General features: G+C 38.4%; 2 pseudogenes; both read left to right on the top strand.

Moving 5' to 3' along the window:
- The first annotated feature begins 522 nt into the window (after positions 1-522).
- On the top strand, positions 523-8,654 carry LOC139709861 (uncharacterized; annotated as a pseudogene).
- A 7,988-nt stretch (positions 8,655-16,642) lies between these two features.
- LOC139709857 (voltage-dependent T-type calcium channel subunit alpha-1H-like) overlaps positions 16,643-16,817 on the top strand; it is a 58,921-nt pseudogene continuing 58,746 nt past the window's right edge.

Below are 16,817 nucleotides of genomic sequence, written 5' to 3'. Positions count from 1 at the left end.
TTTGATGAAAATTGCGACGAATTGAAAGGCGTATTGAAAGGCAAATTGAAAGTTGTAAACCCATCGTAAATTGTGCAAAAGAAAACCAATTAAATCGTGTCCCGATTTACGTTGTGTATAATTTTGTCAATTGTAGCTTCTGGTTACATTTATGATTTATTATTCTGCATGTTCAGATATCTAGATCTAGACTATATACTTTGAGATACTACCAGTCGCATTTAATAAAGGATTTGTGATTAAAATCTCAACAAATTACCGTACATGTGGGACTGGGAGAACTCTGCACCTGTGCCTGTGGTAAACTCGGCCCCCGACAACAACTGGCTCAATAAAACCGGGTTTTTCGTGCTATTTCAATAATAATTCATACATCAACAACTTACTGAAAGCAATTGTAAGCTGTTGATGTATGAATTACAGGGGTGATATTCCTCAGATTTAAATCGGAATTCCGATTTTTAGTTTTTTTATTTTTTTTTTTTTATTTTTTTTTTTTTTGGTACAAGTTATTAACAAGATCTAGATCTATATGATTTCTTGTTTAAATCATAACATGTTTGTCCTGATACAGTAAATCTTAAGCCCAAATTTCCCCTCCAGGTATGCACAAAATTGCACAATTTAAAGTCCCAAAATGCAAAAAGTCCTTACCGTACGAGGGGGACACCCCCTCCCACACCCTCCCCCCTCCTCGGTCGCTCCGCTCCCTCGCGGAAGTAGACTTAGACCCTGTCTATTTTTTTTTTCAAGAGTGAATATCACCCCTGGAATTACTATTGCAATACCAAGAAAAACCTGATTTTATTTAGCCAGTTGTTGTCGGGGGCCGATTTTACGTGTGTATGCGGTGTATGTTAACGTGTGCAGGGCCAAAATATGCACGAAAAATTCCCTCTGTAAACGGGACACCAAAAGTCTTGACGTCCCATTTACACGTGGAACAAAAACTAATTTCAATGGAATATAGGTTTCCTGTGATAAAATTTAATTTGCATGTCTACACATACTTAATGAAGATTGTCAATAGCACAAAATTACTGAATTTGAAAATGCTAACAGCTCCACAACATGTACTAAAAGTTCCCCGTGTAAACGGGACACCAAGGTCTTGGCGTCCCATTTACATGTGGAACAAACACCCAATATACTTAAGTATAGGTCTATCGTATAGCATCTGTCTACGGATGAGGGGAGCTGACCGACGAAAGTCAATATATAAATGAGAAGCCCCCGAATTAGAGACAGATCTTATCGGTCTAATGATTATTAAGCTGTCCAGGAATGGTTCACATATTACTGCAGGCCTATGGTCCATTTTTGTCACAAAGTTTTCACATATTAATGTCAACCAATGTACTTTGCTGTTGTAGGTTTTGCTTGCGGTGCTCCAAAATGCGACCGTACACGGGGAATGGAAAAGCTTCCACAAGCACCACTGCAAATGGCTCGAAAGAAAAGCGTAAGAAAAAAAGGCAGCCACTACCATACACCTTACGAATTAGGTGCGAGCATAGGAATCTAGATGAAGGTACTTCCACTACTCCCTTGCCATCCAAATCAAAGGGAAAAGGAAAAACGCAAAATTGGCGAGACAATCTAAAACAGAAAAACCCTGAGAAGCATGCTGAATTGAAAAAACGTGACAAGACCTACAGTAGGTACTACCGGCTACAATGTGCCACTGCGGAAGAAACTTTGAAAAAAAGAAATCTTTCAAAAGAAGAAAGAGAAGAAGCCGAGATGTGGAAGAAAAGAAAAGAACGTAATAATGAAACTGCAAGAAACAGAATGAGAAAGATGAATGCAAGAAAGAAGGAAGATGAGAAGAATGGAAAAACAAAAAAAGCCATGACTAGAAGAGAGTGTGAGAAGAAAAGAGCATATGAAGCAGAGAGGAAGAGGAAACAACGTGCTAAAAAAAGTGCAGCAGAAATGGCCAAGATAAATCAAAAAAGAAGAGAGAAATATGCGGCAGAGAAATACATGGAGATTCAGAAGATAAACGAAGAAAAGGATCGAAAGTTGAAAGAGATGGAACAGAAGGTAAAAGATGTGGAAGAAAAGTTACGTGAAAAGGAGATTGAGATGCGTGAAAAGAACGCCGAGTTAGGTGAAGACGCTATCGATGTGAGATCTAATACTGCCAGACGAAAGAGCCTTCAACGCGTCAGAAGAGCTTTTCCAAAACAAAGATCGCATTTTGTTTCTACCACAGTTGACCTCGTACAGAAAGCTTCACCACTGAAAGCTGCTGCACTGGAGAAGGCAGGAATAACAGGCAGAAATCCATTGCATGAAGGAGTGATGGAAGCCGTCGCAGATGCCCTTTCAGGACCGAAAAAGTCTGCAAAACGGAAGCAAATGGCCATGTCTCTCGCTGCTATAAAGAAGTATAAACAACAAAGAGCGGCTGGAAGATACTTCGGTTGTAGCCGCAAACTTCTGGGAAATGCAATAAAAAAATCAGCAGGCCGAAGAGCGCTCTCATTGAAAACAATTAAACTCGTCCAAGAATTCTATGAAGCCAACTCAAATACTTTGCCAGATAAAAAACTCGTAAGTAAAAAAACCTACAAACCAAGACATGTAATGGAGTCATCCATAGCAAATCTATACCAGAAGTACACCAAAGCACATCCAGATAACCCAGTAAGTGCAGGGATGTTCTACAGCTACAGACCAAAACATGTAAAAACTAGAGGACAAGCCAAATATATCGGTTGTCTTTGTGAATACTGTGAAAACATAAATTTGAAAATACAAGCGATCAACAGCCTCCACAAAGGAACCTTCAAAGACGGCTATGATGTTGTCAAAGCAACAATGTGCCCGAAACCACCGGGATGGGATTTCAACCATCATTCCTGTATCAGCAGAAAGTGCAAGAAATGTGGCGTGGATATGTTAGACCAACGACTGCAACCTATCCTTGCAGACCTTGACAAGACCATGATTGTAAAGTGGAAACGGTGGACAATCATAAAAACAACATGCCACACCAAAAAGGGAACCAAGGAAGTGAAGAAACGTAAGCCAATAGAGAAACAAGGAACAGTGCAGGATTTGGTAAAGGAGCTTAAGGAGGAGATAGACCCATTCAGTGAACACTTGTTTAACAAGGATTGGCAAGGTAATCAAGAAAAAAATCTCCGAAAGAATCTGCAAATGAATGAGGTATTGGGGGTGTATGATTTTGCTGAAAATTTCAAGTGCGAGCATCAGCGAGAGGTTCAAAGCGCATATTATTCACACGATGCTGCAACAGTCCACCCTGTGGTCACATATTACATCTGTCCGACATGTTTGGAAACTGTGACGGAGAGTATTGTAATGGTTAGTGATGATTTAACCCACGACCACCATCTTGTGCACGAATTCCATCGCAGAGTCACCAAGCATTTAACTGCAACCAGGGGGTTGAACATTACTAAGTTTTACCGTTTCTCTGACGGCTGCAGTAGCCAATATAAAAGCAAGGGACCTATTTTGGACATAAGTTACGGGAGGGAGGATTTTGGACACATCATACATCACAACTATTCGGGGACTAGGCATGGTAAGGGCACCAGTGATGGCGAGAGTGGAGTTGTTAAGAGGAAAGCAAGTGAAGCAGTCAGAGCAGGAACTGCCACAATCAGCACCCCAGATCAACTATATCATTTTCTGAAATCCAATGTTACAAAAGAAGCTACCGAAGACAAATGCTGCTGTCCATTTAGGAGATCGGTTATTTTTGTAAAACATGAAGAAGTTTCGCGAGAGCGGACGGGAGGGCCCCAAGAACTGTTAAAGGAACAAGGAAGTTACACAGTATCAAGAGCACAAAGGGAGGAACAGTTGGCACAAGGAATCTCTCCTGCTTTTGTTACCCATGTCTCAGAGGTGGTGGTGGCAGATGTGCAAATGCAGCTTATGTACAGCCTTGGAAGCAAGTTCAACTAAGTACAGGTAAATAAACCCGGGGGAGGGGGGAGGGGGCCTCCATTGACAAGTGAATATCATGCGTGTCCAAGAAAACACGTAAAAAGGGTATCTTTTTCAAGGCTGGGCATGTAACGTACGTAACGCGATAAGGGTGTCAAAAACACTAAAATACTGAAAAAATGGTATACTTTTCGCACGGAATCTTACGTGTTAAGGGTTCGATTTGCGAGGGTATTAAAAAACACTATTATACCTAAAAGGGGGAACTTTTTGAGCCAAAACTACGCGTTTAGGGTCCGATTTGCGAGTGAGGTAGGCTTATAAATATAATAAAAAAGGGACCACCGTCACTGGAGGCGCCCCCCCCCCCCCCCCCCCCCCCCGGTAAATAAACTTGTTATGCTAGATCAAAAAATGAATACTGTTAACCACTTAATAAAGTCATTTTGGGTAATTGCTTATTGTTCACATCAATTACCAAAGCATGTGGCCAGTAAGGGTAAATTTCAATGTAGATGCTCGAGTCATTGTAGTGAAAGAAATACAACTATTTATGTACTTTTTTGGGGAACAATTTTGTGTCTTAATTTTTACATGAAAAGTTCACTTTTGAAAGCTTGCACTTTATATCCAATGCTATATGTTACAGATGACTTCCTAGAAAGTTTGTTCAAGACATGTCAGAGCAGAGATTCTTAAAACTTACCGGTTTATGCGGTGGTGGCCTGCGGCTGACATCTATCGACCTTCAATTCAAGACACTTCCAGTACAACCTGTAGGTCTATATTGTATCATGCACTGCTCACAACCTCCTATACACACAATTTATGTTTCTGTACAATTTATTTTGTTGTCATTACAGCAAAGGTGACCACTAGCCATGACGCCCCCAGCCATGACACAGCCAGGCGAGCTAGCCAAGACGTTGGAGCCAAGCAAGATGTCGCCCCCAAACTCCCTGATCATGATGATGCTCCCCATGTCACCCCCAAACTCCCTGATGATGATGAAGCTTCCCATATCAACCCCAAACTCCCTGATCTTGATGATGCTTCCCCATCTGTAGATGACACCGAGTCCGAGAGTAAATGCGACAACAGCGGAGTTGACCAAAGCCAGACCATGGCAGATGACAGTGATAAAGGTAATGTGCGACTAGTATGTATACACAATGTACAATGCTTTATTAGTAAAGATACACAACAAACTGTTAAAAAAATGCATTTTAAAGTGAATTTACTTCTGAAAATGTGGAAATGTCGTTATAGATCTGAAGGAAATGTCACGGTTATGTATGATGGGGTTAATAACTTTGCATCAGTCATTTTTCAGGCGGCATGAAAAATCTTAACAATTTGCTTTAGACCTCAGTTCCAAAGGCAAAATGGTTAGATTTTTCCACAATGCCCTCAAAATAACTGATGCGCAGTTATTAACCTCTAAGTAGTATTTTAGAACAACTTAATACAAATTGTTATTAATCTTGATTCAATTTGGTTGTGTTTATCAAATAGGTGGAGCTACTGATATGGTAAAGGTACATGATTTTGTAGCCGTCAGAGTGGAAAGTGCTGGCAAAAAGAACAAAGGAGATCAGATGCATGTTGCTAAGGTAAGTTCTCTTTAAATCATTGTCAGGACCTAACTCCCTACATCAAGTTACTCAGTATTTCATTGATACAGAGCTTCCATGATCATATTTATACAGCTACACTGTGTTCAGAAAGATTCAAAATTATATTTTACTCTTCATTTTTGTGTCTAAATTACAGGTTGCTTCGGTGCTTGAAGATGGATACAGCCTGTCATATATGGTACAAAGCAGCGGAAATCTTTATACCTGGCCACAAGGAGACGAAGTCTATTTCACCCATCCACAACGCGATATAATATGCAAACTTCCAGGACCAGAATATGTTTGGGTTGGGTCACGCCTTCTAAATAGAATGGACCTAACAGATGCTGAAAGACTTTTTCAAAAAATAGAACAATAGTACAATAGAAAAGTACTGAACTATTTACCAAGACAGCTCTGTGACATTTGTGTGCTTTTGTAGTAGTGCTAGTGCATATTGAAAAATGAAAACCTGTGCGGGTTTTGGTCCCTATTCTGTTATGAGACCATTCATACGCAGGCCTTGAGTTTTAAAAATGGTCTGGTGTGCTAAAAATTCCACTCCTCCAGATATTTAGGTGTGCTGTAGGTATGCATACGTAGCGGTAATAAACTGAATTAATAGGTTTTTAAACTTCTATGCTACTTAAATTGACGACCTCACGTCATGACGTCAAATGAGATGCCTGGGGTTGGAAATTGACCCCGTCTGGGACAACCTCTTGACCTCCCGCAACAAAGGGGGAGGGGACGAGACATCTCATTTGACGTCACCAACTTTGACGTCATCAGAGGTTTCCTAGAAACACTAGCAACAATCAGAGCAGTAACATCCGCTGAAGATGCTGGTTGATCCAGCGAAAACGTTCCAGTGAGTTCGTCAATTTAAGTAGCGTAGAAGTTTAAAAACCTATTAATTTAGTCTCAATATAATTCAAAATTAACTCCATGAAGTGTAAGTATGTTTAAAACTTGATGTTAGTTGAAACTTTTATGCTTGATAAGACTTGATGTTTGTTAATAATTGATGTTTGTTAAAATGTTAACATATTTGAGACTTCATCGGGTTAGTGCAATTGAGTTTTTTGATAAATATAGGAAAATACACACATTTTAAGGGGTGTTACAAGCCTTGAATGTATGCAGTTGTATTTGTATGATGGAAATAAGATGTCAAAAAACAAAGAAGAAGTAAAGAAATTGAAACACAAAATCGCTTCTTTCTCGATAACTATATTGCACTAACCCGACGACTTTCAACTGACAATCCTATTTCTACCACAAATTTGAAATGTGGACACATGAAACTGAAATTTTTGAGGTAAAGAAATGCCTCTTGCTTACACAATTTTATTTCCATACTGTCAGACAAAATACAACCTGTTGGAAATGGTGTGGATTAACAAATCAGTATGAGACTGAAAGCTTTCTCTTTATTATACTTCATTAAGATACAGCTTTTTATTCGTTTTTCTATATTCACAAGGTGCTATGGTATTTTATTTTTACAGTATTAAGTTAGTAGGTCTGTTACACATTATAGTCTGTCGTGTACATCCTAGAACAGTCGTCAACACTTGCAATGGCAAGCGCTGACTGTTCTAGGATGTACCCAAATTGCAAAATCAGGCTATAACAAACCAATATATTAGTATTTGAACTTGTATTTTTTTTCACACAGTACTAAAATATAACCAAGAGAGTGTACTATTGAAGTGCAGTAATCTTTTCTTTGTACAATGTATTAATATGAAATGCAATTTTAGTTTTACTGCTCAATTTAAGAAACTGCAAAACCTTGAATTTCCCCCAGATAGAGAACTGTCCACAGATCTATGTTAAACCTCATGGGCATAAAGAGACATGATGATCAGTGGAAGTTTAAATGGGTTTTACAGTTGATTTCTGAAATGGAATATTGTTATTATACTGAAATGGAATGTTATTATTGTATTGAGCACCATATTTTGTGCAATGGAATATTATTATTAACAATAATAATAGCTGCTGGTTCTTATATAGCGCATTTCAAGCTTGCAAAGAATTTCAATGCGCTTTACATTAGAAGCATAATCTACTTACAAATTACACTGTAAGTAGAAAACTATGATTAATTAAACAATAATCAAACATCAGTTCACACTTTTGAAGTAAAAGTTTTCTGTAAAAAGTGTAAGTTGAACTGCAATGTCCAATGTCCATTGTAAAGTTTCCTTCTGTATAAAGTTAAACTGCAATGTCCATTGTTTCCCATTAACTAAGTAGCACTTTGAGCTTGAAACAATGGTGAGTGCGCTTCATTCACCCAGGTGCTATTACAGCCTATACTAGCTGGGAGGCTAACTTAGTCTTGAGTCAGTTCTTCATGGTGTAGTTGTTTGCCTGAACTCTTGCTAATGGGTCTTGCATGCTAGGCAGGGAGATTAATCTTCTACATCTAATTCTCTCAAATGCTGGACTTCAGTCTTGCAGGACTTCACACTTCAGTCAGGTGCTATACTAGCTGGGAGGCTAACTTAGTCTTGAGTCAGTTCTTCATGGTGTAGTTGTTGCCTGAACTCTTGCTAATGGGTCTTGCATGCTAGGCAGGAAGATTAATCTTCTACATCTAATTCTCTCAAATGCTGGACTTCAGTCTTGCAGGACTTCACACTTCAGTCAGGTGCTATACTAGCTGGGAGGCTAACTTAGTCTTGAGTCAGTTCTTCATGGTGTAGTTGTTGCCTGAACTCTTGCTAATGGGTCTTGCATGCTAGGCAGGGAGATTAGTCTTCGACATCTTCTTCTCTCAAATGCTGGACTTCAGTCTTGTAAAAGTAAAACTATGATTGGGAGAAAAGGGAAAGGGAAAGCAGATCAGATAATTTGTTCTACAGTATAAGATTATGTTACTCAAGCATCTGATTATTAATTTGACCCTGTGAACATTTTCAAATTCAGTAATATTGTGCTATTGACAATCGTATTCAAGTATGTGCAGACGCGCAGATTTAATGTTATGACAGGAAACCTGAATTCCATTGAAATTAGGTGTTTGTTTCACATGTAAAGGGACGCCAAGACCTTGGTGTCACGTTTACACGGGGAACTTTTAGTACATGTTGTGGAGCTGTGAGCATTTTAAAATTCAGTAATTTTGTGCTATTGACAATCTTCATTAAGTATGTGTAGACATGCAAATTAAATTGTATCACAGGAAACCTATATTCCATTGAAATTGGTTTTTGTTCCACGTGTAAATGGGACGTCAAGACTTTTGGTGTCCCGTTTACAGAGGGAACCTTTTGTGCATATTTTGGCCCTATGTGCATTTTCCAATTCAGTAATTTGTGCTCCTGACTACCTAAGATGTATGCTTTCCAGTAGATTTAATTGTATCACAGGAAGCGGAAACTCCATTGAAATTGGGTGTTTGTTCCACGTGTAAATGGGACACCAAAACTTTGGTGTCCCATTTACACGGGGAACTTATTTTTTAATGCTTGATATTTCGCCATGTACATAATGCAATCAGTTGAATGCTTTCAAAATAGTTTGAATACATCCTATACCACAAATTAGAGTGTTCTTTAGTTGGGTATTATTCAGTTTTGGTGTTTAAAAAAATATGTTGAACCAAGATGGGCCACAAAATGACAATGTAAAGGCCTCAATTGTGAAAATGCGGTCGCCCAAATATGGTTTTGGTCGAAACGAACTTTGAAATTCGACCAAATGTCATTAAATTTTAAAAAGACAAACTTAATCGAGTCTGGAAGAAGTATTAATTTGGTGTAAACTTTAATAGTTTTACTTACTTATATATTTATGTATAAAAGACTTTTTTACATTTTGGTGTCCCGTTTACACGGGGAATTTGCCAGACGCGTGCCCATTTGAACTGTTCTTGCTCAGACAAACTTAATCGAATCTGGAAAAATTTACCGGTTTATAAAAATTAACACATTAGACCATCATTAGAAGAATTGTTTGAAAAGATTTAACCATTTTCAAATTTTGCACTCTATGTCACACATTGGTACCTTAATAAATGGAAACACCCATATGCATGAGATTGGTGGAAACACAAGGGAACCAGGAACACAAGCTGCAAAAGAAATGAGAAATTTTTGTATTTTGGTGTGTAGAGTTGGTAAGACAGATCATACTTACTACCCATGTTTTGGAGGCAAGAATTGTAACTGAATGTTTTATTGACGATGGGTGAGTTGTGTGCCAGAGTGTGTGTACATAGGTAGCATAACTCTTCTCTTTAGAATGATATAGTTTACATTATCAGGAAACTTTAGCCAGTGAAGAAACATGTGATATCAACATGCAGAGTTAGAAAATAGCAAGTAAGATGGGAAAGTGATGGCATTAGGGTCAATAGTTATTTAGTATCTACTGCAGATTTCAATAGATTGAATATGCCTCCGCTTTTTGTGGCTCTGGTATCACTTCTACCTAACAATTTAAACTGCTTAGGTCAATGTCATTTTGATGTCTGGAAGATGTTTTTACTTGACAAAGTCTGAAAGCCTTCCACTTTTGATTTCTATGTTTGTTTCTCGTTCAGTCATCTAGTATATCCCAGTTACTGATGGAACACTTACAAAAATTGAATACCTTGTATTTTAAGTTTATCAAATTTTGAAAGCAGTAGCATTATCTGTGAGGTAGGAGAGGAATGTGAGTGTGAATATATTGGTATTAATGGCAAGCTTGTACCGTCACTTTCATTAAGCATCAGAAATTTAGATGCGGAAAATCTTATGAATGAAATCACTTTGCCAGTCTTATAGGTAGCATCAAAGGTTCTGGCATAGTGCTGCAAAGTTTGTGCTAGTGATTAATACACATGTGCTTGTATAAAGTGTAACAAGGTACTGTAAACAAGGTTTTGGAATCATCTCTCCTCACTGAGATAGAGTTGAAAGATTAGAAGTAGCTGGATAGATAGACAGAAAGATAAATAGATAGATAGAGATATAGTGAGAGAAAGAGATTAAGAAAGAAGAGAGAGAGAGGGGGTGGATGAGAGTGAAGGTATTTGTTTGATGTTCGTTGCAGGACTCCTTGATTATCTTGTCTAATGAAGAGGGTTGGAAAGGAGTGGACACACATCGTCCGCCGATGTGAAATTGGCAAAGTTTAGATGTTGGTGGTTGTGCACCCAGTGTAAGCAAACATTGAAATCTGTACCATCCTTCCGTGTGACCCTGGATTTCTAAGTCGACAGAGGCTCTGACGTCATTCCGGCAGAGTAGAAAGAAGAAAGAAAAAAGTGGGGCTGCCCTAGGACAACCGAGAAGAGAGCTGCTTGATCCTGGTGGATTAAAGCGATGCCTAGCCCACCAAAATTGATTAACCGTGCCCTGGTCCGTAGATGTTGTTAAAGGTCCAGGCCTATCTGTCTTTTATGGCAGGCCTCGTGTCATTTCTGGTGGAATTGCTGCTTTTGCGTATCACCCCAGATTTCAGGAAGGTCTTCTGTACTATTCCTAGGAGAGCAGGTTGCTTGTCTTGAGGTGGTATCTGTAACACCATGTAATCTCTTGAGGTGCTCTTATCCCCACACTTGTATTCATTTTCTGACAAAACTTTTTGCAATATCTGTCATATATTTGTGGTTGTGTATTCACGTATGTATTACAGTCTCAGCCTTCACAGGTATATGGATACAGAAGTCTGTTTTATGTATAACAATTGACAGGACCACCACAAACTTAACAACAACAGAAATATTGAAAGAATACACTCTCTATTATCTCTGAAGCAAACATTGATTAATTTCACCTTAAAAAATTATCTGTCTTGTGACAAGGTAAGAAACAAGAAACTAAAAATGTTTATGCTTCATCTCTATGAGACTTACACAATGATGTTTAAGAAGGAAAATCATGCATGAACCACTCGTAGCTGACATATTTCATGGATGTACCTGATCCTTAAATCATTGAAGATCAAAATTTGGTTGACTTGTTTTAAATATCACTAGAGCACAGTTTTCACAAAATGTTATTTCAGGTGATTGGATGACCATTAGTAGAATTAGGAAATTATTTTGCTATTTGTGACCAACTGGAATAAAAAAACTGACTTCAATTTTTGACCAACTGGAATAAAAAAAAAAATTATCTATATAGGACGTTTTAGCAGCGCATTAAAAACGCATATTGTAGCTCGCTCAATTTTTACCATTCAATATCAGAGCATATTGAATGAAACGCATAGGCCAACGCATTGATTCTCCATAGGCTACCGTTGCTACTTGCCGTTCAAGATCACACCATATTCAATTCTGTCTCGTCTGTCGCGCGAGCGCTCGCTGAATGCGCAAACGCTTGCTACTAGTGCGCGTCATTTTGTTACAATTCACAAGCGCGCAAACAGTTGTTTGTTTCATACGCAGTTTTAGGGGCTTCCCCTTTTCAGCGCAGGGATGTGACTGCCGAGTCAACTTCAAAGACGAATAATAATAATAATAATAATAATAATAATAGTGGCTACTTGTATAGCGCACAGGTCCACTTTTCAGTGCTCATGGCGCTTCAAAAATAGAAGCCCGGCAATTTTGTGCAGTTTATGCTTGCTCTACTTGATTGTATAGATGATAATAATTATATTGGATGGCCTTGATTCATGGAATACCAGGGAATATTGCACTCGTTAGGGTCAATATTGCACTCATCTTCTATTTGTGCAATATTGGCCCTAACTTGTGCAATATTCCCTGGTATCCCATTCATAGCCATCCAATATAATATAAATGACTTCAGTTGTGAAGATAAAATAACAGATATGTGACCAAATTATGAAATAACATTTGTGTACTCATATTTGATATCATAAATTTACAGATCACAGTTTGACAAGTTAAGGTCAAAATTTGGAGTATCAATGATCGAAGAAGCATTCATGAAATTATCAAACTTGTTTAGAACTAGATGGACCCAAACTCTTTCTTTTTTAATTCTTCCTCTCATCTGATAATGATTAGTAAGAGGATATGCCATGTCAAGCCAAAGTTGCCTTTTCCATCGTGGAATGAAAATATGAAGGTTCTGCATTGTCACTTGTTATACCTAGGTGTAACAAAGCTTGATGACATCATCCTAAGAAATCCTTTCATATGGCTGAAGTGTTTAACGTGATAGGTGGTTGTTGTGAAGCAGAGATAAAAATACCTGGGTTTGATAACTGTACTACAATTATACGTTAAGGCGACGCCCCAAGACAGCACTTGTCATTCAGATAATGTCATGTTGTCAAAACTGATTCATTATTTACAACTGAGTGAAAGTGAGCATGCTGAATGCCACGTGTATGGTATTTTTTTCTCATATTCACACAAGTTTTTGATATCAAAATAATTCACATCAAACAACTTTAGTTATTTACATGCTCCTTTGGTAAATATATGAATGATGGGAGTATTTGGTATGAAATGTTAAAGAGCACTAAATCAGTACTCGTGTTGTCCACGCAACAGTGTACTTCAAAAGCATGTTTAGCTATTTCATTTCTATCACAATAGGACAAACAAGTCTTGTTATATCGTGGCTCCTTTAATATTAGTGTGAAATCATGCTTGAGTCATAAGGGATAACAAAAAGGAGTGATGGAAAATGCCTCTGATATTATGATTGCGATCTGTTCGTACTAGGTAGGAGAATGGAGGGAGGGGTAGGGGAAGATAAACTGTGAATATGTGTGTTGCTTGATCAGGTTGATTCTGAGCAGAAATTGTTGACTGCTCCAAAGTAAGTTTGAAGACTAGCTTACATAACCTGTTGAGGGTGGGCTGATTTTGCTACAACACACATTTCCCATTGACACCTGCCTGAGTATACTAGGGACTCGTCTTCAACGGGTTAAGTGACTACAAATTAGATTAGTCCAAATTTGATTAGTCTAAGATGACTTGAGCACAGTCCCCATACTTGATTGACTCACATTTTCTAATTGGTGAAACGTTAAGGGTATGATTTTTCCAACTGTTGCACTCCAAGTACGACACCTTCAGTCAAGATGTACAGGAAATATTGTAATAATGGATTACTGTAAAACAAGGAATGTTCGCGTGCATTTTAATTTCACGAATTACGCGAGCGCCAAGATTCGCAAAATTAAAATGCACGCAAAGGTTCTTGTCTACACTATATGCATTGAACGCCAGTGGCAATTCGCGAAAATTTCATGCCACGTTAAAGGCTGTCGGCTCCGATTCGTGAAAATTTCATGCTGCGAATATATCATGTTTTACAGTAACCCATAGTTTGCCAGGTTCATATCTGTTAGAACAATGAACGGCCACATTCAAGATGTATCCCCCTAATATTATTGCAGATACCACAGGAAGTCTGAATTTGTTATTGTTTTTTGCAGGATTCAGGTATACACTGTCTTGCAAACTCATCTGGTATAGTACAGTAAGAATAGAAGGATCTTAAGAGATTTAAATCAATTGAGGAAATTCTCATCTTTCATGAGAGTGATATCACCACGTACCTTTAACTTCCTTAACACTGAATGGTTTAATGAACTATGCCTGTAGTCTCCTATCAGTCCACATTGATTGAGCCATATAAATCAATATCTGTCCTTTCTCAATGTGTACACAGGTATATAAAGCTAGATAAACTCTGAAATAGCAGAATACTGATTTTGTTTTAGATTTCACTGTGACATGATTTTAAAAAAAAAAGATTTCGTATTTTTGAATCCCTATTTCTGATCTACCTCCATTGAAATGATTATGCTAAATTTTGTTTCTTGTAACTGTATTAAAAGCACTCTTATTTTGAAAAGATGCTTTATCATTTGTTATTATCATTATATGTGGCTCTGCACCTCAAAACAAACAAAAAGTTGCCAGACATGAATTTTTAGTTAAGACCATATTCTGAAAGAGCAGACTTAAAGCTTTAAAATGATGTATAACTCAAATCAAATGGACTCTCCTAAACTATCTAAATATTGGAAAGAAAGCACAAACTCAGGAAAAGTGTGAACTGAGAAAAGAGGCTCTGAAGTACAGTGTCTATTCAAGCGCTTAATCTTTACCAAACCGTACTGGCTGTGCGATGAATGGGACAAAAAACAAGAAGTAAACCACCAGAGTAACAACTATGAAGGGATTATCAGATTAAAATGAAAATAAGCACGCCTCATTAACACATTCTGTCCATAATTAATGCCAACTTTCAAAGCAGTAGCATTATCCTTTCAAAAGTTGTTGGAGTTGAAAGTGAAGAGTGTGGACAAGGTTTTTCAGAAATGAAAAAGGGATGCTAAAGACACACATAATCACACTATTCTACCAAAAATGTTCGAGATATACTGCTAAAGAAACACACTTTCCTGCCCGTTTTATGATACCAAATTTTAGCATAATGTAAAAGAAGACCCGCTCTTTCAGAAAATATGAAAAAGTCAAGTTCGGCTAGGTTGACCCATTTCACGTATTTTCAGTCCTCATGCAAAATCAGTGTGTGCGACTTTATGTTCGTTTTGAGGTGCACGGTCACATATAATATTATCATTTTTGTCATATTTATTCTCTTCATTGCTAACTTTATAAGTGATTATTAAATTGGCAACATTGTTAAGATGTAAGTTCTTGCTTAACTGATGCACATTATTACACCTGATTAGGCTTGCTAACTTTACAACTAGGTCAAGTCCAGATAGATTAATGATCGAATGCTAATGAAAAGGCTTGACGAGTGATCTGATGAACTCCTGTAAAACCAGAGGCATTCACGGTGTGAAACTTTGGTGCCTTGGAGCAGATGGCAGGGCTGCCAACTCTCACTCATTGAGAGTGAGACTCACTCATTTTGGTCCTTTCTCACTCTAAAACTTTATTTCATTTGCATGCATTTCTATTGATCTCACTCATTTTGACTCCTAAATTATAGCATTGGCCTATGGGAGTCTCACTCTCAACTAGTTTCCAATGTTGGCAGCCCTGAGATGGCCCTTTTTTGCAGCATGAAACTTTTATGAATTGCTACTTCACTACATTGTGAAGGCAAACACTTTTGCCGACATTTTACTTTCTCAGGTCTTGACTCCTTCGGAAATTTGCAAATGTTTTGAATAGACTTACATGAAAATTTCTGGTTTCACAATAAGCGTGTGGGCACACAAGGGTTAGACATGTCTGAGGCTCGGATGTAGACTACTGGTAGGCCTATAGGTTTCTCTTAAGCACATTGGCAGTCTCACTGTTATGTGTTTAATAGCAGCCATCAAATTCACTGTGCCTAAGGACACCGAGTTTTGAAGTTGTCGAGAAAAGTGCTTCAGCTTTCATACTTCCGGAACATCCGCCATGCCAAACTACAGGCAGCATCAAAATGTTCTTATTGACCTGGAAAGGGTTAAGCTTTGATCTTACATCAGTGTTAAGATTGGGGTCCAAGCTTTATCGCAGTGCACCACCCCCAAGATTCATTACAGCATATCACTTCAAAAGTCCCAGCTGACTGGGTAACCTTCTGATTTCTCCGTCTGCGGGGGCTCCCCGACTCTTTTAGTACTCCCGACCCAGAATCACCGACCTGGACGATAATATGGAGCACCCAGCTGCCTGAATGCACCCTAGCCACCATTGACGTAATTCCAAGTTTGATTGAAAGGACCACTGTGTCCAATACTGATGGAGTAAATGAACCCAAAATAGCAGCCATTTGAATAGGAAATCTGAATCATTGAGTACCAACAATTTTAACTTTCTCTTATTTAACTGACCCACCACCGACTACGGCTGGATTGACTTATCATGGCATCAAAGAGAATACTAAAACCACCTTAATGACTGTAGTAGAGCAGCATATATTTAGTACATCAACCCAGCTGTCATATGTTCGTTAAAGGTTATATCAAAGATCCTACACTCCATAAGATGATCAACTCCCCCGATTTTACACGGCCGCTGGTGAAACGGAAATGGCTGCCGCCCGTTAGCTTTGAGCAGGTATAGATCGAACAAGTGTTAGCTTTTTGCAAATTAAGGCAGCTCGCAATAATTTGTGGGCGTGCACATTCACAGTGAGTGTAGTGACCTGCAAGCAGAGCTGAGCGAGCTGTGTGCGAGTCTACCGCTCACTATGACCAGGGAGGTGAGACGAAAACTCGCTGTACACAGTCTTTTGGAAATCGAAATAATGATAAACCTGCTTATGGTATGGTAAAGCTATTGATGCAGTGTAATGCACTGCACCAATTCTTAGGTTTACTCATGATTCTTTACAGAAAATTCCTTCTTTCTTGTCTTAGCCTGTC

Source organism: Diadema antillarum, unplaced genomic scaffold (genome assembly GCF_040938485.1).
Source record: "Diadema antillarum isolate AM-2024a unplaced genomic scaffold, OU_Dant_1.0 seq00001475_RagTag, whole genome shotgun sequence".
Taxonomy (NCBI): domain Eukaryota; kingdom Metazoa; phylum Echinodermata; class Echinoidea; order Diadematoida; family Diadematidae; genus Diadema; species Diadema antillarum.
Note: the sequence above shows the minus strand (reverse complement) of the source record. Positions and strands in the feature narration are given on the sequence as shown.